At 45.4% G+C, this 25,272-nt stretch overlaps 1 protein-coding gene across 1 annotated transcript in view; it reads left to right on the forward strand.

Moving 5' to 3' along the window:
* Positions 1 to 25,272, forward strand: part of LOC119414861 (putative ferric-chelate reductase 1) — a 139,225-nt gene that overhangs the window by 79,766 nt on the left and 34,187 nt on the right. The window lies entirely within an intron of this gene.

The raw sequence follows: 25,272 nt of genomic DNA on the forward strand, positions 1-25,272 counted from the left end.
TACTACTTACTATTTTTACTACTATTCCGACTTTGTTGTTTTGCACTTATCGTGGGGTGTCAGGGTACAGATCCCCCGCGATAAACAAGGGATTACTGTACAGCTTTAACTAAATAAAAACAAGGGTATGCAATATGGGGTCCCTAGTGCCCTTTCAGGAATCTCTTTCTGCCTGGACAGTTCTGTTTTAAACTAGAAAGGTTATTTTTCTTCAAATTAGCTTAAAATTGCAATATAAAAAAATACTTGTAGTTCGCCCTACACTTGCACTTGGGTAAATGGACTGTACTTATATATAGCGCCTTTCTATCTTATTTCAAGATACTCAAAGCACTTTACAGTACAATTTGTGTCCTCATTTACCCGTTCATACAGCACTCTACTAGATCTCTACAAAGCTAATTGAACAAATCATTCTAAAGTGACTAATCAGAGCTTTATCACATTCATACACCGATGGGACACACATCAGAGGCTATGAGGGGTTCAGTATCTTGCCCAGGGACACTTCGACATGTGACTGCTGGTGGATTCGAACCCCAACTCTCGCATTGGAGGACGACTGCTCTAACCACTCAGCCACAGCCGCCCGCTACTTGGGTAGTTCCACGTTACTTCAAATTCAGGTCCTCTACCAGATGCCTGGGAGTTTGAGGGTTCTGTTCAGTAGCTTAGCTTTTCCTAGGACTGAGCTCTTCCTGACAGAGGTCTCTCAGATTGTTCCTGGGATCTGTTGGAGCCACTCTTCCAGTTTGGGGGGTCACAGCACCTGTTGCTCCAATGACAACTGGAACTACTGATGCCTTGATTCTCTACAACTTCTCCATCTCCTCTTTCAGCCCTTGGTATTTCTCAAGCTTCTCGTACTCTTTCTTCCTGATATTACAGTCCTTGGGATAGAGCCTGACCAATATGGACATTTTGGCTATCGCTGATACCAATATTGGGAGGGAGGTCTAATGCTGATAACCAATATAATGGCTGTAATTTTTTTTGCTTCGTCCACCCCCAACAATCTGAGAAAACAGCTACTTTTAAACCAGTTTTTTTTTAAATGAAGTCTTGAAACAGTGCTCCTAATGTGCTCACATTTTTCATCCTCCACTATTTATCATTTGTCAAGTGTGTTACCAAAATATTAATTAAACAAAGAAATTTCCTTCCCTATTCATTATTTAAACTGTCAGTCATGTATGGTGAAGGTCTAATTAGTATTAACCATAGCAGCACTTTTTTTTTGGCAGAAAAGTTAAGATTTCAGTCAAACAATTCTTTCCATTGAGGATGACAAAGATGTTACTGATGTATTTTACCAATGTGTTAGATATATTGTTCTGAATAAAGTTTTACAAGGCAAAAAAAAATATACCATGCTCTGTTCAGCAAAATACACAGTATTGCTTTCTGCTTCGGCTGTGCTGAAAGTGAAAGTTAAAGTACACTGCCATGACTTGAAAGTAGTCCGCATGTGCCCTCTGAAACAATTATGTCTTTTGCAAGTAGTATCTGTGTATATTCAGCTCCCTTGTGTCTTGTCATTTGTCTCTGGACTGCCCTTCAATGGCTCTTGTGATCTGTCTCTCTCTGTGTTCTCTATAAAGTATGTTACACGCTCTGACAGCATCTTGTTTTGTTTCTTTAGAAAATAAACTGAGAGAGAGAGAGAGACAGAGAGAGAGAGTGAGAGACTTTTTTTGACTTGACAAAATGTTTATGTACATCATTTGGGGGACAACAACAAAAAAGATCCAACAATGACAAACATCATTAACAGAAAGATACAAAACGGGCATTAATTCATTAAAAATACATTTTTGTATACAGTTAAAAAATACTTTACATAAAACCCAATATCATATTACAGATGACCAGCGTTTTTAAAATTAAAAGTTAAGAATTAAAAAACCATCCTCCCTCAATGAACATAAAACTTGTTTGATGCCCCAGAAGTCTTTAAACGAGCTAAGGTTGCTGGTGAGGGTGTAAAAAGCATGCTCTATTTTTAAACGGACTGCAAGTAATCCTTTAAAACTCTCAACCATATCAGTCCAGCCCTGGCCTGCCATCTGGTTCTTTCTGGTCAACCATATAGCAAGTTTTGCAACTCCAAACAGAAAATTTATTAAGGTCAGTATCTTTTTCTTGCATACAGTGTATTTTGGACCAAAGATAAAATGAGTTAAGAAAACTCTTCCCCAAGAGCCACCCACTCCTCTAAAAGTCCAAAGAGACCCACTAACCTTTGACATGACAGGACAAGATGTCTCTGCCTGGGCACAAAAAGGGCACCCCTCCCCAGTGCTGGAGTCAAAGTGAGCTCTGTGTCTGTTCATAGCTACGAGTCCATGTATTATCCTCCACTGAAGGTCAGCCACCCGTTTTTCAACTGGGGGCTTATACAGGACCCTCCACCTGCCTTTAGGTGTGTAGTCTGAAGCAAAAACCTGAGTCCACCTCCACTCCCTAGTTCCAGCCAACGAACGTAGATTCAGTACCTTCACACAGATGTGGTAGAGCTGCTTTTTTCCACACGACTTAAAAACACTCATCTTTGGCATTTCCATGGATAACAGCTGTCCCCTTTCTTCTTGCAGCTCTTCAAAAGCAGGACTTACTGTCAGTGAAGGAAAAACTTACTTGATGTCATCATTCCATTGGTCAGCATGAGCATGGTTCCCAACAAAAGTTCTCAGTGGTGCAGGAAGACATAGCTGAACTTCTTCCATGAGCTTTCTCAGCACTCTGGAAGACTTAATGTTTGTGATATTCCCAAGTCTGTCCACAGGGATCTTCATCAGATGACCAACTTTAATAATACCGGCTTCAAAAAACTTGGTCTTGATGGCAGTTGAGGAAAGTGTGGACCCACTAATGGCTTTGTTTTAGAACAAAGGCTCCTCAAAAAGCCACATTCCTGCTCTGGTGTCAGGGTTGTGAGTGACCTTCAGCGCCTGCCAGGTATTCAGCACTGAAAAATAGAAGGTTTTAAGTCCTGTTAGGTCCATTTTAGAGGACTCCATTAGGAAGAGCTTTTTATCTAGTCCAAGTCAGCCAGCCTTCCTCAGTAGTAGCTGGGCTAGGCCTAACCAATGATAACAGCAGCCATAAAAGAGTCTCTGTGCTGTTTGTAGTCTGAAAGTTGCCGTTCTGGAGAGAATATCCACAAGTCCTTGTCCTCCCTCAACCACTGGAAGGTACAACATTGGTGCTCTCAGCCAGTGATGACCAGACCAGAAAAACACCACTAGGAGCCTTTGTATCTTTTCCAAAAGATTTGGAGGTGGAACCAGTACAGCAAGTCTGTGCCATAACGTTGAGGCAACCAGATTATTCGCTATCAGAACTCTTCCCCATAGGACAACTATTTCCATTTAGACTATTTGGCTTCCACCTTCTCCAGCACTCCCTCCCAGTTCTGCTTTTGGTAATCGTCAGTCCCCAGATAAAGCCCAAGTATTTTCATACCCACTCTCACCCAGTTCAGACTGCCAGGAAGGACAGGAATCCCTCTCACTTCCCATTTTTCTACCAGGCATCTATTACTTTTCCCCCAGTTTAGCTTGGCTGAAGAGGCCTTTTTATTTATAGTAAGACACTTTCTTAGCTCCTGTATGTCTCCCTGACCTTGGATAAATACAAAGTATATTCATATCATCAGCGTATGCTGACACCACAATGGGAGAAGCTAAAGTTGAATTTGTTAGAGAGAAACCCTTTAGTCTACTCCCCAGTCTATTCAAAAGAGGTTCAATGACTAGACTGTAAAGCTGACCTGAAATTGGACAGCCCTGCCTGATTCCTCTTTATACTGGCATCGGAGAGCTCAAACCTCCCCCTACCTTCACAGTGTAGTTTGCCTCACTATACAAGAGCTTTATCCATGTCAAAAAATTGTCTCCCACACCAAAAGCTTGCAAAGTTGAAAAAAGAAAACCGCAATCTACACGATTGAAAACTTTTTCTTGGACAATGGATGTAATACCAATTTTAGTATCATATAATTTACATACCTCAAACATATCTCTTGTTAAAAACAAGTTGTCTAAAATTGATCTACCAGGTACACAGTAGGATTGATCAGGGGCAATTAAAAATTCAATAAATAGTTACAGCCTGTTTGATAAAATCTTAGATAATCTTATAGTCCGTACATAATAGAGCAACTGGTTTCCAGTTTCTTAAGAGAGTCAAGTCACCCTTTTTTGGCAGAAGGGAGAGAACTGCTCGCCTAGAAGAGGCAGGGAGTTTACCTTCATTAAAACATTGTTTAAAAATGTCCAGAAGGTCTTGTCCTAAAACATCCCAAAAGTGTTAAAAAAAACTCTGGTGGTAATCCATCTATTCCTGGAGCCTTTCCAGGTGCCATCTGGGATACAGCAGCAGTCAGTTCATTTAGGGTTAGATGTGAGTTCAGGGTTTCCTGACCTTCTGGGGTGAGGCAAGGAAGCCCCTGCAGAAGTGCCTCGGTACTGTCCACATCACAGCCAACTGGCTTGAACAAGTCCATGTAAAAGTTCGTGCTTCACCCGAAAAGAAACCTCCAGTGTGTGCGTGGGTGAATCCAGAAACATGGACACCTGTCTGCACAGTGATTGAACGTTTCAGCTTGGCGTCCCTGCGGCCCAGGCTCACGGTCCAGAATCCACTCGCAATCCTCCCGAAGGTTCTCAGCTCCTGCTCCAGAGCCTCCTTAAGCATAAACCGAGGGACTCCGGACACCGTGATCTGGGTGGAGGGCAATGCCAAAAGCGAAACTGGCAAAAACTCATCATTTAATGTGATTCCACTGTGAATGAGCTCAGTCACAATTGTTTGTTGCTTCAGGAAAACAACCACACCTTTATTCATACGGGAGGCATAAGTGATGTTATTATGCCCAACCTGCTCTCCGACAGCCAGCAGCACCTGCTCCACCGTGGTGTTGGGCTGCAGCACCACCCTCACCCCATGGCCCAGTGACAGGGATGGCATCTCCGAGGATGCCATCCCCGCTACAAAGCTGTCCGCCGAGCAGACGTGAAACTCTCAAACACACACAAACAAAACAAACACACGAACAAACATAAAAAAAAACCACTTTGTAGAAAAATCAGTAGAAAATTTTGAAAATTCAGACTCGCTCCCATTCAGACTCACACATCCAGCATGCAGCATGCAGAGAGAGAGAGTTCTCAGTTCTACCTGGCTTTCAAACCTGGGTCCTCCACTTCACCGTCTCTCCTTCCTTCACCACCTCGTCCTGCTGCTGTACTTTGCTACCCACCTCCTCCCCGCTCTCCTCCTGTCTGTCCTGAGTGGTCGTCTGAATGAGGGGGGCAACCTGCTGGTCCACCCCGTGTCCAGCACAAGAAGGGGAGAGTTTCTCAGGCTGGGGGGCAGCCCAGCCCTTGCTGGCCAGACTGATGAAGCCGGGTTCTGAGCAGCTGAACCTGCCTGCCTGGGTGTCCGTGGATGTGGGAGAGGACAAACCCCGCACCTGCGTGTCTGTGGGCAGCAGAGAGGATGACCCACTCTTCTCTGTCTCTATGTGTGTGGGGGAGGATGACCCCCGCATCTGTATCAGAGAGGATGGCCCATGCTCTTGTGTCTCAGTGGGGAGGACAACTTCTGATCTGCACCACCTTAAGCTGCCACACCTGATCATTGGGAGAAGTAGCCGAGCTCAGATCCTGCCAATCTCACTCTCCTTGACTCTCTGAGCTCTACTATGACTTTTCCTTCTGACATTTCCTCTACAAATAGTCAACCTCAAAATCTGTTTTCTTCAGCATTACTTAAGCCAGACCCACTTTATCAGAAAACTGCTCTTTCCATTGCTGAAAGGATTATAATTTTCCAACCTGGACTCATGGCAATACTTGAATACAACCAAATACTCGCTGAGATAAAGACGTCTGAAGAGCAAGTGTTCCACGCCACTCTCTGAGGGTTCCACACTGCTCTCTGAGGGTTCCACACTGCTCCCTGAGGGTTCCACACTGCTCTCTGAGGGTCCCATGTCCCCTACAGACCCTGAAGTGGCTATGCTCCCTGTAAACCCTGATGTGGCTACGCCCCCTGCAGACCCGGAAGTGGCTATACCTCCTCCTGCAGCTTCAACCTCCGGGGGTTTTACGTCAGCTGCAATCCCCAGGGACTCCATGTTAGCTGCAACCTCAGGAGTCTCCACGTCAGCTGCAACCTCCGAGGTCTCCACATCAGCTGCAACCTCCGAAGTCTCCATGTCAGCTGCAACTTCTGGGGTAGGATGACCAGATGTCCTCGATTTTCAGGGACAGTCTCCGTTTTGGACGACCTGTCCCAGGCTCAAGCTGTCCTCGAAAAAGTCCCAGATTTGAGCGTTTTAGCAATGAGAAAAATTTAAAAATGCATGTGTAGTATGTCGGGACAGCTTTCGCTGTGGACATCCTATTAATTAATTATTCTTAAGGCTAGTTCAAGCACAAAGAATATTAATTGTTTAATTAACAACGGATTATTTCTTTTTCGAGTTAAATTTCTGCCATGGGACCAAGATAACTTGAGAGTGGAGTGTATAATTAGTAACAAGAGATGTCATTTATCTTTGACCCATCAGAATAAATGCGGTCATTTATTTAACAGAATCAAAATTTTACATCAAACATGTACACATTGATTTGCTGATCTGTTTCTGATTAATAAACTTTGCAAGTTCAAATAACAAGACAACAAAGGATTACTGATGGAGAATAATTCATCTCTGAAGGCATTTAGCTTGATTTACTGGCGAAAAGGTTTAAAGAGGAGATATAGAAGTTTAAAGAGGAGGATTTAGATGGATGAAGGAAAGGGTGTTGACCAGGAATGGCACCCTTCATCCGACCCCAGCTCAGCCCTGGTACACTCAGTGCGTGAAGACTCGTTACCTTTGCAGAAGATAAATCAGCTCTGGTACAGAGGTCCATTTCAACGCTACCTTTCAGCGTCTCCGGTCAGGGTGGCTGAGAATCGTCCGAAGTAGTGATGGTACTCCGGTCAACAGAATAAGCTTCCTTAGAAGTTGAGAGCATTTAATGCTTGGGTGAGATCACAGCGAGGCGTGCTGTGACTCCGCTGAAAAGGATGGACCCTTGGCTCGCGGTCAAATTCCATCAGCTATTTAGTTCAGCTGTAAGACTCCAGCAAGACTGCAGTCCCAGCAAGACTCTAGTAAGACTGAGTCCATTAAGACTGAAAGTTCCAGTCAGAACTCTCGTAAGACTGAATAGTTCCAAGAAGTGTTGACTTTTAAAGGGTATCCACTTCCTGTTACTTGGTACTTCCTGATTGGTTAACACAACCAGCAGGGGTGGAGTTTTAGTGATGTCAGAGGGTTATTAGAAGTCACAGACAGCAGAAATGTTTTTAAGAAGGGTTGTTAACAGACAGGAAAATATTTTGAAGAAGTGACAGACTTGCAGGCGCACCAGTTTCTTATTTACTGTCTGAGAGTTTTAAAACAAGGCACTTCGTTCTCATAACTTGTTCTCTGACTTTTGACAGACATCAACACTTCACTCCTCATTCTGACAGAAGAGAAAAATGCGCAATTACTTTGTAAATAGAACCATTTTTGAAACCATTAGTGAAAAGGCCAGACTTCAGGGGTATCTGAGGCAGGCTTGAAACACAAGAGTCAGGGTGGCTTCTGGGTAATACCAGATGGCTAGGCCTCAGACTGACAAAGCCTCTTGGATGAGGGGCGAAACGTTTCTTTTTAACAAAAAAAACGAAGTCCAGATGACATGATTCAACCTTTTTTGTTGTTCTTTCAATTGATTAATTCAGGATACAATAAAATAGTCTCTTGATGAGATAATTTGTGTTCTGGATTCAAATCAATGAAATAACAGTTCCTGTCCCCTGAAGGTCTTCAGAGACAGATTGATGTAGGAGGTCTTGTTCACTACACATGTACACTGTTATTACAGTAGCTGGGTGTACGGGTGCAGTTGCGCGCAACAACTGCTGTTACTGCAGCAGCTGGTCGTGCCGGCGCTGCAGCACTGATGTTACAGACAGAGAAGAAGAGCCGCGCGCCGCCTTTAAAACAGAAGAAGAAGCACAGCACAAGTTTGTCCACACCAACAGGGAGCTCTCTTGTGACGTATGTATGAACAGATTTATTTAGTTTGAACTGGGCTGATCCTTGCTGTGATACATGTTTTGTTCGCAGTAGGAAATGTTTCAGTGTTGTCAGCTGTGTCCAGGTAAAAAAAATCGGACTGAGATGTGTAGTTTTACTAAAGATGAAAACCCAAATCAAACAAACAGATCAATCAAAGGCAAGAAGAGAGCACAGAGAGTAACAGCAGCTCAAGTGTGAAAGAGGAATAAATCATAACAGGATGATGAACTGTCTTCAAGGCTCTGTTAAGCTAACTTTGTACTTGACACGTTGAATATTGCACGAAGGTGCAAGCGCCAAGGGTTCATCCAAAGTAAGATGTTTTGGGTTTGATTGGTGAACTTTAGCTTATATTTTCAGAGCTAGTTATGAGTTGTTTTTGCAAATACATTACAACTCAAATAAATCTGTTGGCTGCTCAGATAATAGTGTTAACTTACTTTATGAATGTTTCTGTTCAGATGACTTCTGCTGTGACTTGGAGCTACAGTATATAAATAAACTGAATTGAATTGAATTGTGAAGAAAGACTTTCAGGTTAGGTGTGTAGTAAAATATTGTGATCAACTGTATGAAATGCAGCACTGAGGTCTAACAGGACCAGTGTAGACACCTGTCCATTGTCAAAGGCCATGAGAATATCATTAGTAACTTTCACCAGTGCTGTTTCTGTGCTATGATGAGCTCTAAATAATTAAAAATAATGTTAATATTTATAATAAGATTATACTAGGATGACCCCAGTTTTTCATCTAAAACTTATTAACTTCTAAAGAGTATCTGAAACAAAAAAGTTTTCTTTGTTAAATGGTAAATTTTCAGTATGTTATATTTCTAATATTTTTGGAGGGGATTGTGATTATATTATGTCTCTGTTTTAGAGTAGTGGAAGACTTATAGAAGAGGAGAGAAGAGGGACTAATAGAAAAAGTGAGTTAAAGAGAAGAAAAATACAAAGACTGATAGAAAAAAGAGTGAGAGCAGAAGAAAATAGGAAGACTGATAAAGCAAAGGGAAGGAAAAGAGCAGAGGAGTGTTGCAAAGAAAAGGAAAGGAAAGAAGAAAGACGAGACTGAATGACAAGATGGCTCTTTCAAAGAATAGAAGTGTCATTTTACTGAGAAATTACCAGCAGTTTCCATTTCTACGTTCTTGTCGGCTCTTCAGATTGTTGCTCTTCAGTTAAAGTTAATGTTTAAGTTTAGCTGTCACATATTTATGATGTCAAATATTTACAATTAAAGTTCAAGCGATGAATTGATGAATTGGTTTGACTGGTAATGTATTAAGTGATGACAGAGTGGCTGGTGGGATGTTACGGCTGGTTCGAGTTGAGAGGACAGAAGTTCTTCCTGATTCTCTGAGCTGAGTATCAGGTTCACTGTACTTCTCTAACCGCAGCAGTGTGAAGAGGCAGTTTTTTGAGTGCCAATGAAACAAGTGGAAGAACAAATGAAAGAAAAAATAATAGGTATATAATCATATTACTAAATTGTGTAATTTCTTATGTTTTAAGTGTTTCTCTTTACTGTTATCGGTGCTCTTTCAGTTTTGTGTATAACGTTTTCTGCCTTCTTCTATTCCAGACCTCCATGGCCACCATGGCTAATGTCCCCATTTTTAATTTCATCTTGATAAAATTTCATTGTTTTTGGTCTCTGAGAAGAAAATGTCCCCAGATTTCACTTCAGAAATCTGGTCACCTTACTCTGGTTCTATTTCGTATTGGCTTCGCCCTTTACGCAGCGCAGCACTGAAAACTTTAGTCCGCACCCACCGGCCGTGTGGGCCCCACCCTGGTACACATAAATTATGGTGAGACCGGGCAATCGGCTCCCATTTTTTCTTCAGCCAGCTAACTAGCACTGTCAGAAGAATGAAGAAGGAAAAGATGTCCAGCTTTGACCGGCACAACTTTAACGAAGGATGCCTGGGTCTCCGCCACGCCAACCTCCTGCCGTCCCTATGAGCTCTTCCTCCCCGAGGAGAAGCAGAGACGAGCAGCCTTGTTCAATGTAAGTGCCGAGGAGTGTTTTTCCGTGGCAGGTTGCTATCTGCTGGACGACGCCATCGCCTTTTCTAATGTGTTTTCCTCGCGGTGAATTGGATGATTCGCTCGAAAAGGCGATGCGGGCAGCAGCTCCGCTGAGTGTTTTTCCGTGGCGGGACGCTACGTGCGGGACGACGCCACCGCCTTTCTTTGACGCAGAGTCGTGCAATAAATCGAATGATTCCTCCGTGAAAGGCGATGTTGGCAACAGCCTTGCTGCCCCTTCCCTCCTGGAGAGCGTAGTGACGGAAGAAGAGCGGCCGAGCGAATGCTCAGCCCCGTCGGGTCTTCTCATGTCGGCAACCACACTGCTCCCAGCCACCGGCGCCCTCCTCTCAGAGCTGCCCTACATAATCCAGGAGGCTGCTGACACAAAAGGGACTTTTCGTCCCTCACCTCCTTCCGTCCCGATCGAATGATCTGGCGGGAAGGTTTGGCTCCACCCCAGCTCATCGCCCTGACCCCATCTGGCCCCGCTATCCAGTTGTGACGTCACACTGGAACGAGGCTGCAGCTGGGCTTGGCAAGCTGAACACACTAGTCTCTACCTTCGCCTCCATCTCCAGAGTGGAGGGACTGATCTGAGTTTTTTCTCTCAGTTCCCCCCGGAGCCAAGCTTGGTGGAGGCGCTTGCAGCAAGAACTTCCAGGATGAACCAGAAACCTGTCCCTCCAGGGAAGCCTGACCAGGTGGTGACAAAGCTCTTCAACCGAGCTCACCAGTGCTCATTCCAGGTGGCCGCAGCGAACAACAACATCTCCCTGCTGGCCTACAGCATCTCAAAGAGGCTGGAGGAAGCAGACCTGCTGGAAGAGACAAATAGTTCTCTCTGTAAAGCCGCTGACATCATCTTAAACATGTGCGCCACTTCTGCGGTCTGCATGTCCTGCATCACTGCCTGGTTGACCATGATCCAGAGGACCACCTGGCTCCGCCTCTCACCATCCTTGTCCTAGAGGCTGCAGACATACCTGCTGGAAGGCCTCATCACCCCAAAGGTGCTGTTCGGGGTCAACTTCAGGACCATCCTTGAGAAATCTCAGAGGTCTGAGGAGGTCTCACAGACTGTACACCATCTGGTGACGTCACAGTCCTCCTTCTGCCCCTCCAGCAGCTGGAGGGACCGCCATGGCCAGCAACAACAGCAAAGGTGATCCACAGCTGCGGCAGCGATTTCACGCTCCGCTCTTCTGTCAGCCCTTTCCACTAGGGAACAGCTCCTTGAGGGGAATGTGTGTTTTTTGATGATGTATGTTTTGAAATAAAACAGAAACATCTCTGAAAGTTAAGTTTCAGCTGATTCCAGCCTGACTGTCAGATCAGCTGATCTCACAGCTGCTTCTCTTCACACACTCCCCACACAGAACGAGCCAGTAACCTCTAAACAGTGTTTTAAAAGGCACCACAGTTCGATAAATATCACAAAACACTCGTCTGCCACGTCAGCTAAAAATTATGTTTTTTCCAGCAGACTGAGTCTGGTAAAATCCCTCGCTCTCAGCCAGAGCCCGTTTTTATTTTCTGCTGTTTCTGCCCACTCACCGCACAGTGGGAGTAAACGTGTTTCTCCTCGACAGCTGCAGCCTCCACCGAAACTGCGTCTCATTCAGAAAGCGCTCATGCTTCCTCTCAGTGTGCGCCGATTCACCTCAGCTCTAACGTGAGACCGCAGCCTGGGCGCAGCACAGAGGCACACATACAGCCCTTTGTTGTCGGAGCAACCCGCCCCCCCCCCCCCCCCCCCCACACACACACACACACACCCACACACCCCAATATATGCGTGGAGATGGCTCTGCCTTTGTTACACATGGTAGGAATGCTGCTAACTAGAACCCACAGAAGAGCTCACATAACTCCTGTTCTGGCCTCCCTGCATTGGCTCCCTGTGCATTTCAGGAGTCATTTTAAAATTCTGGTTCTAACTTTTAGGGCACTTCATGGTCAGGCTCCCAAATATTTACTGGACCTTTTGAAGCCTCTATGTCCCATCAGGACTTTGAGATCTTCAAATCAAATGTTGCTGATAGTTCCGAGAACTTATTTTAAAACACGTGGAGACAGAGCATTCCAAGTGGTGGCCCCCAGGCTTTGGAACGCTCTCCCTCTGTCACTGCGCTGCTCAGATTCCATTGACTCTTTCAAAAATGATCTTAAGACTTATCTATTCAGACTGGCTTTTATTTAAATTTTATTTACTTTTACTTTGTGAAGCACTTTGTGATGTCATTGTCTGTGAAAGGTGCTATATAAATAAATATTACTTACTTACTTACTTACTTAGGAATGAGAATTATTTTTTATCTGGACGATCTGCTTTTATTAGCTTGGTCCAGATAGGAAGCAGTCACACAGACCAAAATGCTAGCGTTATACCTGCTTAACCTGGGGTTTTCTATAAACTAGGAAAATGTTCCGTTCGCCCGTCCCAGATGATTGTTTATCTGGGAGTGGAGCTAAACTCAACCACAATGAGAGCCCGTTTATCACAGCCGAGAGTGGAAGCTCTGTTAGCTCAGCTCTGCCGTGTCAAACCCTGCAGCATAGTGACAGTTCTGCCTGTCATGCGACTCCTGGGACGATGTCAACAGCCCACATCGTGGTTCCACTGGGCCTACTTCACATGAGATGCCTTCAGAGATGGTTCGCCCGCCTGCGCATCAATCCTGTGCACCAGAAGAGGCGGATTTTCTCTATGCCCTCCTCCGTTAGAACCGATCTTAATCACTGGGGAAATCCCCTCATTCTGTCAGAGGGAGTTCCAATCAGCAGGCCTATGTGACATGTCTCAGTTTTCACAGATGCGTGTATGTCCCAGGCAGTGGGAGCACAGTGGCTGGACCACATGTCGCTTCACATAAATGTGCTAAAATGTTTCATGGTCTGAAACGTGACTCAGCATTTTGCCCCCCTGCTGTGTTATCAGCATGTTCTGATCCACACAGACAACAGAGTGACGGCAGCTTACATAAACTGTCAGGGAGGCGTGTGCTCAGCCCAACTGTTGCACATCACAAGACAGCTGCTGTGTTGGGTACACCTGCTCTCCATCAGAGCAGTGTACATTCCCGAAGGCCTGAACAGGGGAGCGGACATAATGTCGAGTAGCGGGCGGTCCCCGCCACAGAAACTGGAGCCTCTATCTTGAGCTGATCTCTCGGATTTGGAGCAGGTTCGGCTGAGCAGCAGTGGATCTGTCTGCCACATGGGAGAACACCCAGTGTCAATTATGGTTCTCACTGAGCCCACGAGACAACCCACTGTTAGGAGTGGACACCTTCACTCACAGCCCACAGCCAAAAATGCACCTTTATGCATTCCCTCCAGTCCTGCTGAAATCATGGACCCTGGACCGGGTCCGGGAGGAAGAACTGTCAGTCATCCTCGTTGCTCCCGAGTGCATAAGCGCTCTGTGGTTCCAGAATCAGCAGCGACTGATATTGGGTCGGCCATGGAAACTGCCGTGGAGGGAGGACGCTCTCCTCCAGGTAGGAAGAGCGATCAGGAGTTACCCAGAAATAGGTTAGCACCTTCGGGTCTGGCCGCTGAACGGATCCATTTAGAAAAGATGGGCCTCCCACAGGATGTGGTGCGTATGATTCCGGACGCACGAGCCACTTCCACCACAGTGCTGTACCCATCAAGTGGACAGTTATCAAGGCTATGGCCGCAAGGGTGTCGGTGCCTGTCGCAGCGGTAACCCTCGAACCCGGTGGTGGACATCGGCGGTGAGGGATGCTGTCAGGCTGAAGAAGGAGTCCTATCGGGCCTTTTTGGCCTGTGGGAACCCGGAAACAGCTGATGGGTACCGGTGGTCCAAGCATCATGCGGCTTGGGTGGTCACTGAGGCAAAAACCCGGACGTGGGAGGAGTTTGGAGAGGCCATGGAGAATGACTTCTGTATGGCTTCGAGACGATTCTTGGGGGGAGGGGAGGCGGTATGCCACCAACACTATTTATTTTGGAGGTGATGTGCTGCTGACCTCAACTCGGGATGTCGTGGGTCGGTGGGCAGAGTACTTTGAAGACCTCCTCAATCCCATCAGCACGTCTTCCACTGAGGAAGCGGAGCCTGGGGACTTTGGGTTGTGCTCTCCAATCTCTGGTGCGGAGGTCACCGAGGTAGTTAAAAAGCTCCTTGGTGGCAAGGCCCCAGGGGTGGATGAGATTCGCCCGGAGTTCCTAAAGGCTCTGAATGTTGTGGGGTTGTGTTGGCTTACACGACTCTGCAATATTGCGTGGACATCGGGGGCAGTTCCCCTGGAGTGGCAGACTAGGGTGGTGGTCCCCTATTCAAAAAGGGGGACCGTAGAGTGTGTTCCAACTACAGGGGGATCACGCTCTTAAGCCTCCCTGGTAAGGTCTATTCAGGGGTTCTGGAGAGGACGGTCTATTGGATAGTCAAACCTTAGATTCAGGAGGAGCAGTGCAGTTTTCGTCCTGGTCGTGGAACACTGGACTAGCTCTACACCCTGTCGAGAAGACCGCTGAATGGAGACCAGCCTGTTCCCGAGATGGACACGTCTTGGCATGTCTTGTTTCAAGGCCTATGTGGAAAGGTCCCAAGGTTTCCAAGCTGAGATGATGGAAACCATATGCTGGAGGAACACATACACTTACACTCTCACACACTACACAAACACACATGCATATACACACACACACAAAGAGACATGCACTCACACATTCACATACTGCATAAACACACATGCACGCACAAGCTCACACAATCTCACACTACACAGACATACACACATGCAGTCACGCTTGGACACACACGCAGGCAGAGGAAGGCGCTGAGGAGAAGACGAAAACTTTTCTTTCTAATAAAATTGTCAGTTCAGATGAATAAAAATGATTGGTTTATTATAATCAAAAGACAAGTAAATAATCAAGTGGTACTGTAATCTTTGTGATTTTAAAGTGTATCCTGTTTTAAGTTTGTTCATGAGATTGGAAATTTAGGAAAAGAACACTGTATCCTCAGAAATGTTTTCAGAATTATTTTGTGAGTGAAAGAGTTACACAGAAGTATTATGCAGAAGTATTTTGCAATGACAAGGCCTTGGAAAACAGCTCTGAGCAAGTCAGAAAAACGCAACTCAGAATGACTCAGGCATATTCGAATGGGTTACACCCAGATTTTAATATATATGAGGAATGATATGGCAAATTCTCATAGACATGCATGAAAATCGGAACTAAGCCCAGCCCAAAAAAGGTTGGATTTGTACCGGTGGCATGATCTTTTTGGGAGTGTCAGTCAAAATGACTCTGTGAAACCACTGCTATTGGGGACCACTGACTCATGTGGATATAACAAACAGGACTGTTTGGACCACGGACGCGTGTGGGGTATAGGACAAGTTTTTGGACGGTTCCAGCTGAAAGGGGAACAGGGGCAAATCCGTTGGAATAAGCTTCGTTTGGAGTTATTTTTCTTCCTTCAGCCTGGATTATATGCCTAAACCCTATTCTTCAAATTCAGACCAGCTGAAGGACCAGAAACAGCCCGCATTCAAGTGTGAATGGGGAAATTTGCTTCTTGCTGAGCCGGAATTTCGAGGAATTCCACAAATAAGGCGATGGTAAGGAGACGTTTCACCAATATTGTCCTTAATAAAACTTTATTTCAAATTAAGGCAGTAGCACATAAATTGGCAGACAGAAAGATCAATTATATTATAAATCTGGTTGCTCAGAGTTGTAGAAGAGTTGTCATTGTGGTGAGAGATAACGTATTGGGGCAAGTAGAGAGTGTGGGTAAATTGTATGGGTTCTGGTGCGCCTGAGTGAGTCAGGTCGTGGCCGGCCAGGAGAAAGACATCTGAGGCTGAAAAGAGCGAAGTCCACAAGCTATCCTCAAGCCCTTCACAGGGACAGAAATCTACCCTGCCCAGGAAAGGTCAACATCTGGAAAAGGACTAAGGACTGAATATTATTCAATATGTATCCTCTTTGTAATCAAATGTAAACATTACTGTGCATACTGCTGTTTCCCCTGCAAAATCATTGATTAAAGCAAAGCAAAACGTAAAATTCTGCATTCTTATTTCAACATCCCTTTGTTCGTGGAAGTGGAAAAACTTGGTTCAATGTAACAACAGAATCACGGGAGGTGTTTAAAGGTTTTGTAGCTTTGATTGTAAAACAACATCCAAGAATCTTATACCTAGATTCTAAACAAAGCCAGATCGGATAACAATTGTAACGCTAAATCAGGAGATGAGCTACCGTTAACTTGCACTTCCTCGTCTGCCAAACATCCCCACTCCTGCTGCTAGGTCCGCCGAGGCATGAGGTGAGACTTTGGGTGTGGTGCAAGGATCGTAGGTAGTTAACAGTCTGGGTGAATCATCTCAACACAGCCTTAAACTAAACTGTCTTAAAATAACAGCTACGGGTAATACCTGAGTCTTAGGATTAGTTTCAGACCCCTTGGAGGAGAAATGTTGCAGTGAGGGCGTGACACGTGTCCTGTGGCTACCTAACTTGGGTAAGCGAAACAACCCTCAGTAGGGTCCTGGAGGGTGCGTGGGAGTTTGCCCAACCAATCTACATGTTCTTTGTGGACTTGGAAAAGGCATTTGACCGCGACCCTCGGGAAGTCCTGTGGGGGGTACGCTGGGAGTATGGGGTACCAGGCCTTTTGATACGGGCTGTTAGGTCCCTGTACCACCGGTGTCAGAGCTTGGTCCGCATTGTCGTCCGTAAGTCGGGCTTGTTCCCAGTGAGAGTTGGACTCCGCCAAGGTCGCCCTTTGTCACCGATTCTGTTCATAACTTGTATGGACAGAATTTTTAGGCACAGCCAAGGTGTTGAGGGGATCCGTTTTGGTAGCTTTAGGATCGCTTCTCTGTTTTTTGCAGATGATGTGGTCCTATTGGCTTCATCAAGTCGTGATCTATAGCTGTCGCTGGAGCGGTTCGCAGCTGAGTGTGACACGGCCGAGATGAGGATCAGTTCTTCCAAATCCGAGGCCATGGTCTTGAGCCAGAAAAGGGTAGAGTGCCCTCTCTGGGTCGGGTAGAAGGTCCTGCCCCAGGTAGAGGAGTTCAAGTATCTCGTAGTCTTGTTCACTAATGAGGGAAAAATGGAACGTAAGATCGATAGGCAGATAGGTGCAGCGTCGGCAGTGAAGCTTGGCACTGTACTGGTCTGTTGTGGTGAAGAGAGAGCTGAGTCAAAAGGCGAAGCTCTCAATTTACTGGTCGATCTACGTTCCTACCCTCATCTATGGTCATTAGCTTTGGGTTGTGACCAAAAGAACGAGATCACGGATACAGGCGGCCGAAATAAGTTTTCTCCACAAAGTGTCTGGGCTCTAGAGATAGGGTGAGAAGCTCGGTCATCCGGGAGGAACTCAGAGTAGAGCCGCTACTTCTCCACATCGAGAGGAGCCAGTTGAGGTGGCTTGGGCATCTGGTTAGGATGCCTCCTGGATGCCTCCCTTGTGAGGTGTTCCAGACATGTCCCATTGAGAGAAGACCCAGAGGAAGACCTAGGACACGCTGGAGGGACTATGTTTCACGGCTGGCCTGGGAATGTCTTGGGATTCTCCCAGAGGAGCTGGCCCAAGTGGCTGGGGAGAGGGAAGTCTGGGCCTCCCTACTTAAGCTGCTACCACCGCGACCCAACCTTGGATAAGCGGAAGAAAATGGATGGATGGATGGATGGAGGTTCATAACTGCTGATTTTATTGTTATTAATCAGTTCATCCTGAGGAGCTGTTGGCCTGCTCTGTTCATCGTTACACTGTTACAATTCATAACCTCCATTGTTCCTATTCACAGCAGCAGGTCTGCTATCTCAACCTTTTTCCTCACCAGAGATCTTTTCTCTGGTACACTCCTGCAGACAGAAGGCTGAGTGATGAAATGTTTTTCTGTGAAAGCAGGTGCTTCATTTTGTGCCTGAATGGACCCAGTGAGGCATAGACTATATCCTGCTTCGCCTTTAACCCATAAACGATAGCCTTAAAGGGCGAAGCCTATACAAAATAGAATGTTGGTTACGTACTGTAACCCCAGATTCTATGAGTATAGGTGCAGCCCTTTAAGCTCTGGGCCTCACTGGTTCCTAAATGGCTGAAGAAAAAATCTATTTGGGAGCCAATTGCCCGGTCTCACTATAATTTATATGGACCAGGGGTGGGGCCCACACAGCCGTTGGGCGCAGACTAAAGTTTTCAGTGCTGCGCTGCACGCGGAGGGATTAACCCACTAGCGATAGTCTTAAAGAGCTGTGCCTATACTCATAGAATCTGGGGTTACAGTATGTAACCAATGGCTCTCCATGTCAGCTACACTCTCCTGGGTCTCCATATCAGCCGCACTCTCCTGGGTCTTCACATCAGCTGCACCCTCCTGTGTCTCCATATCAACTGCAAGCGATGAGGTGTTCAGTGTCTTGCCCAGGGACACTTCGGCATGTGACTGCTGTTGAATTTGAAGCCCCAACAATTGCATTGGAGGATGACTGCTATAACCACTCGGCCACAGCCACCCTTTTAAAAATAAACTGTTTACTTGTTTTACCTGTTTACTTGTTTTACCTGGAATCTCCCATCACCTTCTTGCATGTGGGTCCACCACTTGAAAATCAGATCATGATTGTTATAATTCCAGACACCCAGTTTGTACGAAACCCAGAACAACACAAGACAAGCATAAATCAGAATAGTGTTTATTATTTACAGTGAGGTGTATATATACATGTGTACAGATGGTTGATTGGAAACCCCTGGAAGAGGAAAGACATAGTCAGGAGGGCTTGGCAAAGAGAGCAGCAGTTGATATTGATTGTTTGGTTGTTTCTCCTTACAGTTTGGAATTTGCAGAGAGGCTCTGCTGTGAATCCAAAGGCTTCCAGTGAACCCACAACCCCACCGTCTGGAGCAGAGCAGCCTCTTGACGGTGTAGGCTGGGGACCCATCGATCAGTCGGGCTGTAGGAGGGGGCCTGGAGGAGGGCTCAAAACGTGATGAAAGTAGTGGTTTAATGCGTGAGACGTGGAACGTGGGATGTACCTTGAGAGAGCGAGGTAGCTGGAGGCAAACTGCCACAGGGTTGATTATCTTGGCAATGGGGAAGGGTCCCACAAAACGAGGTGCCAGTTTACGTGACTCTACTCAGAGCGGGAGGTCCTTGGAGGAAAGCCAGACCTTCTGGCCCACCTGATAGGAAGGGTTATGAGATCGTCGTCGGTTGGCCCCTCTGATATAGACCGCAGAGGTCTTGATGAGAGCCCTTCTAGCCTTACTCCAGGTCCGTTGGCACCTTAATGCTACTCTGTGGGCAGATGTAACCTGAGCCTCTTTCTCCTGAATAGAGAACAGAGGGGGTTGGAAACCATACACAGTGTAAAAAGGGGACATACCTGATGCAGAAGAAGGTAGGGAGTTGATGGCATGTTCTACCCAGGGTAGATTGGCAGCCCACTTGTTAGGGTACCCCTCGCACAGGAGGCGAAGCTTAGGCTCCACCTCTTGGTTAGCTATTTCACTCAGGCCATCAGTTTGTTGGGTGAAAACCTGAGGAAAGACTAACAGAAATACACAGAAGGTTACAAAACTCCTTCTAGAACCGTGAGATGAATTGTGGGCTCTGGTCAGAAATGATGTTCACAGGCAGCCCATGCAAACAAAAAACTTCCTTAATCATAAGCTCCCCCAGTTCCTTGGCTGAGGGGAGTTTCTTGAGGGGCACTAGATGGACCATCTTAGAGAAACAGTCCACAATAGTGAGAATGACCATGTTGCCAGCAGAAGGAGGGAGACCTGTGATGAAATCTATGACTAAGTGTGACCATGGATGTGGAAGAATAGGAAGGGGTTGTAGCAAACCTGCAGGGGGGCATCTGGAGTTCTTAGTCTGGTTGCACGGGTGACAGGAAGTAATGTAATCCTTTGTCTTTAACCAAGTCCTTCCACCAGAACTGGGCTTTAACTAAGTTCAGAGTCTTAGTAATGCCAGGGTGACAAAAATCATGTGTGAACTGTGACAGAGGTCTAAAACTTTTTTTAACCTGATGAGGAGGTACAAACACACGGTTCTTGGTGCAGTCGGGAGGAGGTGGTTGAGTTATATTAGCCTGTCTGATCTCTGCTTCCAACTGAGTAATAGACAGGCGAACTACATCTGGTAAAATTAAGTCCAAATCTCCATTGGGTTTGTAAGTCTTATTATCCTCTGAAATATGAGACAGGGCATATGGCTTGATATTTTTGGCTCTGGGTCTGTATGATAATAAGAAGTTGAAACAACAAAAGAAAAGGGCCCACCTGGCTTGTCTCAGGTTGAGTCTTTTGGCTGTCTTAAGGTACTCTGGATTTTTGTGATCTGTCCAGACCTTAAATGGTCCTTTGGCACCCTCCAACCAATGTCTCCACTCCTCTAGAGACAATTTAACAGCCAGTAGTTCTCATTCTCCCACATCATAGTTGCATTCAGCAGGTGTAAGGCTCCTGGAAAAGAAAGCACAAAAATGAATTCTCCCCTTAGTGCTACGTTGGCTGAGGACTGCCCCAACACCAGTGCTAGATGCATCAACTTCGACAATAAATTGTTTGTCAGGATCAGGAGAGTGTAGGACGGGGGCAGAAGAGAACAGTCTCTTAAGTGTGGTGAAGGCGAGTTCGGCTTGTTCATTCCAGAGAAACTTGGTCTTGGATGACGTGAAAGAGTGAAGTGGAGCAGTAATAAGACTATAGTTCTTGATGAACTTTCTATAAAAATTGGCAAAGCCTAAGAACATCTGCAGTTGCTTCCTGTCTTTAGGTGTAGGCCAGTCCAGTACTGCAGAGACTTTGTTTATATCCATAGTTATTTTATTAGGTGAGATGACAAAACCCAAAAAAGAAGTGGAGGGTTGATGGAATTCACATTTTTCAGCTTTTACAAATAAGTTGTTTTGCAATAGTCTTAACAGGACAGATCTGGCATGTCTTCTGTGAGCGTTGATGTCCTCGGAGAAAATGAGTATGTCATCTAGATATATGAAAACAAATTGGTTAACCATGCCTCTCAGCACGTCGTTAATCAAGGCCTAGAAAAAAGCGGGAGTATTAGTAAATCCAAATGGCATGACAAGATATTCATAATACTCGGTGGGGGTGTTGAAAGCTGTCTTCCATTCGTCCCCTTCTCTGATGTGAACCAGGTGGTACGCATTTCTTATGTGAAGTTTAGTGAAAATGGTAGCCCCTTGAATAAGGTAGAAAGCGGAAGTCATAAGAGGTAATGGGTACTTATTTTTAATAGTGATCTGGTTCAGTCCACAGTAATCTATACATGGTCTTAGGGAGCCATCCTTCTTCCCCATAAAGAAAAAAACAGCCCCAGCAAGGGACGCAGAAGGTCTAATAATGCCTGCTTGTAGAAAATCATTAATATAGTTCTGCATTGCCTGATTTTCAGGCCCGGAGAGTGAATAAAGACTGCCTCGAGGGGGTGTGGTACCAGGAACCAAATCAATAGAGCAATTGTAGGGTCTGTGAGGAGGTAACAAAGTGGCCTTGACTTTATTAAACACCTCCTTGAGGTCATGGTAATCAATTGGAACCTTTGAGAGGTCTGGGTATGTCTCCTCAATGTTATGGGAACTGATAGAGGGCAAAACAGCATCAAAAAGACATGACAACAAACACTCCTCAGACCACCCTACAATTTATTTCTCTCTCCAATTAATACGGGGATTGTGTTTACATAGCCAGGTGGCACCAAAACGACATCCTTGATGTTATCATTTAGTTCTTGGAAAAAAGCATCTGTTAGTGCTTCTTCATTCCATCGGCTCTTGGCCGAAATGGCATGAAAGTCAATAATATATTCTATGACATGTCTACTCCCTTGTTTATTCGAGCAGCCTCTCTCTCTGGTAATACAGGATCAAACACTCTACACAGTTCTTTAGAAAATTAATTAACAGAATAACAGTACCTGGAATCCCTTTGCCATTCAGCAGTTCCCCATGACTTGGCTTTGCCAGAAAGGAGGGAGATCATGTAAGCCACCCTGGATCATTCAGAAGGAAAGGATGATGGCTGTAGCTGAAAGTGAATCTCACATTGAGTTATAAAAAGGTCAACATTGATCAGGTTCCCCTTTAAACAGTTCTGGAGGGACGAGGCAAGCCTCATGACATGAGGATGCAAGACATATGGTAGTAGTTTGAACTACAGTAGCTTGAGTGGAACTCTGTGAGAGGGGTTGGTGAGAGAGAGATTACACAACATTTTCATCATTTCCTGTGCATTATTCTCAAGCTTAATTATGGTCCCCTCCACACCAGAGCACCATTCCTGAGTCTGTGCTGAATCCATTTTGGCCAGATTATACTGACACGATCTGGGTTTTGGATTAGCACACAACACCAAACTACAAGAATAGTTTAAAGTGTTTATTGATAAACATATTCTGGTGGAGGTCCAGGTCCAAAGGTGGGTCTGATATGTCGAGACAGAGGAGTCAGTGATCTGGGTTTTACTGTGAAGGTTCTTAAGGTAGTCACTAACCTTCACAGTCTGTAGATAGAGGAACTCCTTTGGTGAGTAGGAGATGATGATTTCACTCATTGTGAGTGAGCAGCAGCAGAGAAGCAGGTGGATGTAGAATTTGTTTCTAGGGAGAGTCCAAGGATGAGGTCCAGTAGGGAATGCAGAGGTCATGCACAGTTGGTCAGAGAGTAGAATCCAAAGCCAAATCTTGATCCGGAGGGCTTAGTCGAGGAGATGGGAAGCAGAGTTGGTACCGTGGTCAGAAAGCAGAATCCAAAATAAGTAAGGAGCAGGCAAGGCGAAGAATCCGAGGAACAGGCGTGGGGTCGAGACAAGTCAAAAGAACAAGGTTGTGAAGAGATCGCTGGACATCAACTATCTAAAAGAGTTTGATAATCTGGCACTGGTGGAGTGTAAGCATGAAGCTTATAAAGGCAGGTGAGAAGGTGAAGCTGCTGAGTGCTGATTGCTGTAACAAACAAGGGAGGCATGGCTTAGCTTGGAAGGAGCAGGATTGAACTGAAAATGGGTGATAAGCAAAACTGCACATGGAAACAGAAAACTAAGTCAGGAAGGGGCAAAAACGGGACAATACCTGTGGCTGTAGACCTGTGCGAGTTATGGGCGTATTCCACCCAAACCAAATGCTGATCCCAGGCCGATGGGTTGCGTTCCACAATGTACCTTAGGTGTCGTCTCTAGCTTAGATTACACCCCTCTACCTGGCCATTAGACTGGGGATGGTAACCAGAAGTAAGACTGGTGGACGCCCCTAAAGTGTTGCAAAAACAGCGTCAAACGTGAGAGATGAATTGTGGGCCTCGGTCCGAGACCACATCCGAGGGGATGCCATGGATCCTAAACACATGCTGGACGAGGAGTTGTGCCGTCTCCAGAGCATATAGTAGTTTGGGTAGCAGAATGAAATGGGCTGCCTTTGAAAATCTGTCAATGGCAGTTATAATAGTAGTGTTACCTTCCAATGGAGGCAGGCCCATGACAAAGTCCACTAGTATGTGTGACCATGGGTGGCTGGGCATAGGTAGAGGTTGTAACAGTCCGGCAGGGGGTTGGTTTCCTGTTTTATTCCTGGCAGAGGTAGAGCAAGCTGCGACAAATTCCTTTACATCTTATGTGAGAGTGGGCCACCAGAAGTTAGTCTTGGTTAGAGACATGTGTGTAGTGCCAGGGTGACAAGAGAGTTTATTTGTGTGTAGCCACTCGAGTACCTTCTACCTCACAGTAGAGGGGTTTTTTTTCATGTTAATACAAAGTCTTTGGTCAGACATCAGAAACTGGATTAATCTCAAACTTAATATTCCTTCTTTTGATGCTGATGCCATATTACTTTATGTGGATAACAAGCTCAGCTTTCTCTGATGCCATAAATATAGTCATACTTGCATGTATAGCAAAGTATCACATTCACTGTAGTAAGAGGAGGGATAATAAGCCCTCCTTCCTGTTTTATGAACGATTTGAAGTCACACTATACTTCATTAAGTAGATTAAAAAACTTCAAAACTACTAGAATCATCTCACAACATATAAAAACTTATTGTTTTAATTAAAACAACAAGTTTTTCATATGTCACGCTCCTTTGTTTTTATTTATTAATTTTTTTATGTTTATTTTTTCTCTTTCATTATTTTGTGAAATGTAGTTATGACAGTCTTCACGAGTTTGTATTTGTATATTGTTGCATTGTTCTGTTTTGTGTTAATAAAATTCTAGGAAAAAAAACCCTGATGGGCTTGTCAGCAGGTAAGGGGCGTTTACCTTTGGGACAAATTGAGGTCGTCGATTAGTCAGTTGCTGACATGCCTACTGGACTGATTGACAGGTCGCGCCGTGGAAGATCCAACTCGGTAGAAAAAAAAGGAGAGCTGTAGCAGCCGTGCTGGGAGGAGGTGGGGTGGCCCAAATGCAGCAGCAGTGCAGTAGTGTCTCTCTGCAGCACAGGTCTCCAGGAGATGACCAGATATTTTGCTTTTGCCGTCACTGCTCTGGGCCCTTTAGAGATCGTGGGCCCCTGGGCAGTTGCCCATATGGTTAATCCGGCCTTGATTCCAACAGTTATATCTCAGTGATACCTCATCTGATCTGCACCTGATTTTTTGTGCTTCATTAGTGAGCACTTCTAGACACATTGGTATTGTGGATTCATGACATCACTTAAGCCCCACTCACTTAGAGAAGAAACTGTCCATTATTGGGTGACTCTTGCAGCTTCGCACTGTGTAAGATATAACACTGAAACTTTGTTCGCTAACTGTTGATTAACACATGACATGTTGAAAACCATAAAGGAAGCGCTCGTGAAACATTCACCACAAAACAGAAAGTCACAATAACTCCTGTCTGGAAGGTCGGATTTCGCCTATACTGGTAAGACCTGCAGCTGAACAAGTACTGACATGGACGGAAGGCGATGTCGAAGATTCGGGAAATGCGTCCCATGGTGAACGCTTGCGAGATTGGCAAGAGAGCGATCGTGATGGCGACTGGGTGGAGTAGCTGGAGATCCTGCAGTCGTCGTATGGTCGAATCGGCGCTTTGCTGCGAGGGCCTTCAATGCTGCTTGCAGCTTTAATTAC

This window comes from Nematolebias whitei, chromosome 9, assembly GCF_014905685.2.
Source record: "Nematolebias whitei isolate Nwh7 chromosome 9, NemWhi1, whole genome shotgun sequence".
Taxonomy (NCBI): Eukaryota; Metazoa; Chordata; class Actinopteri; order Cyprinodontiformes; family Rivulidae; genus Nematolebias; species Nematolebias whitei.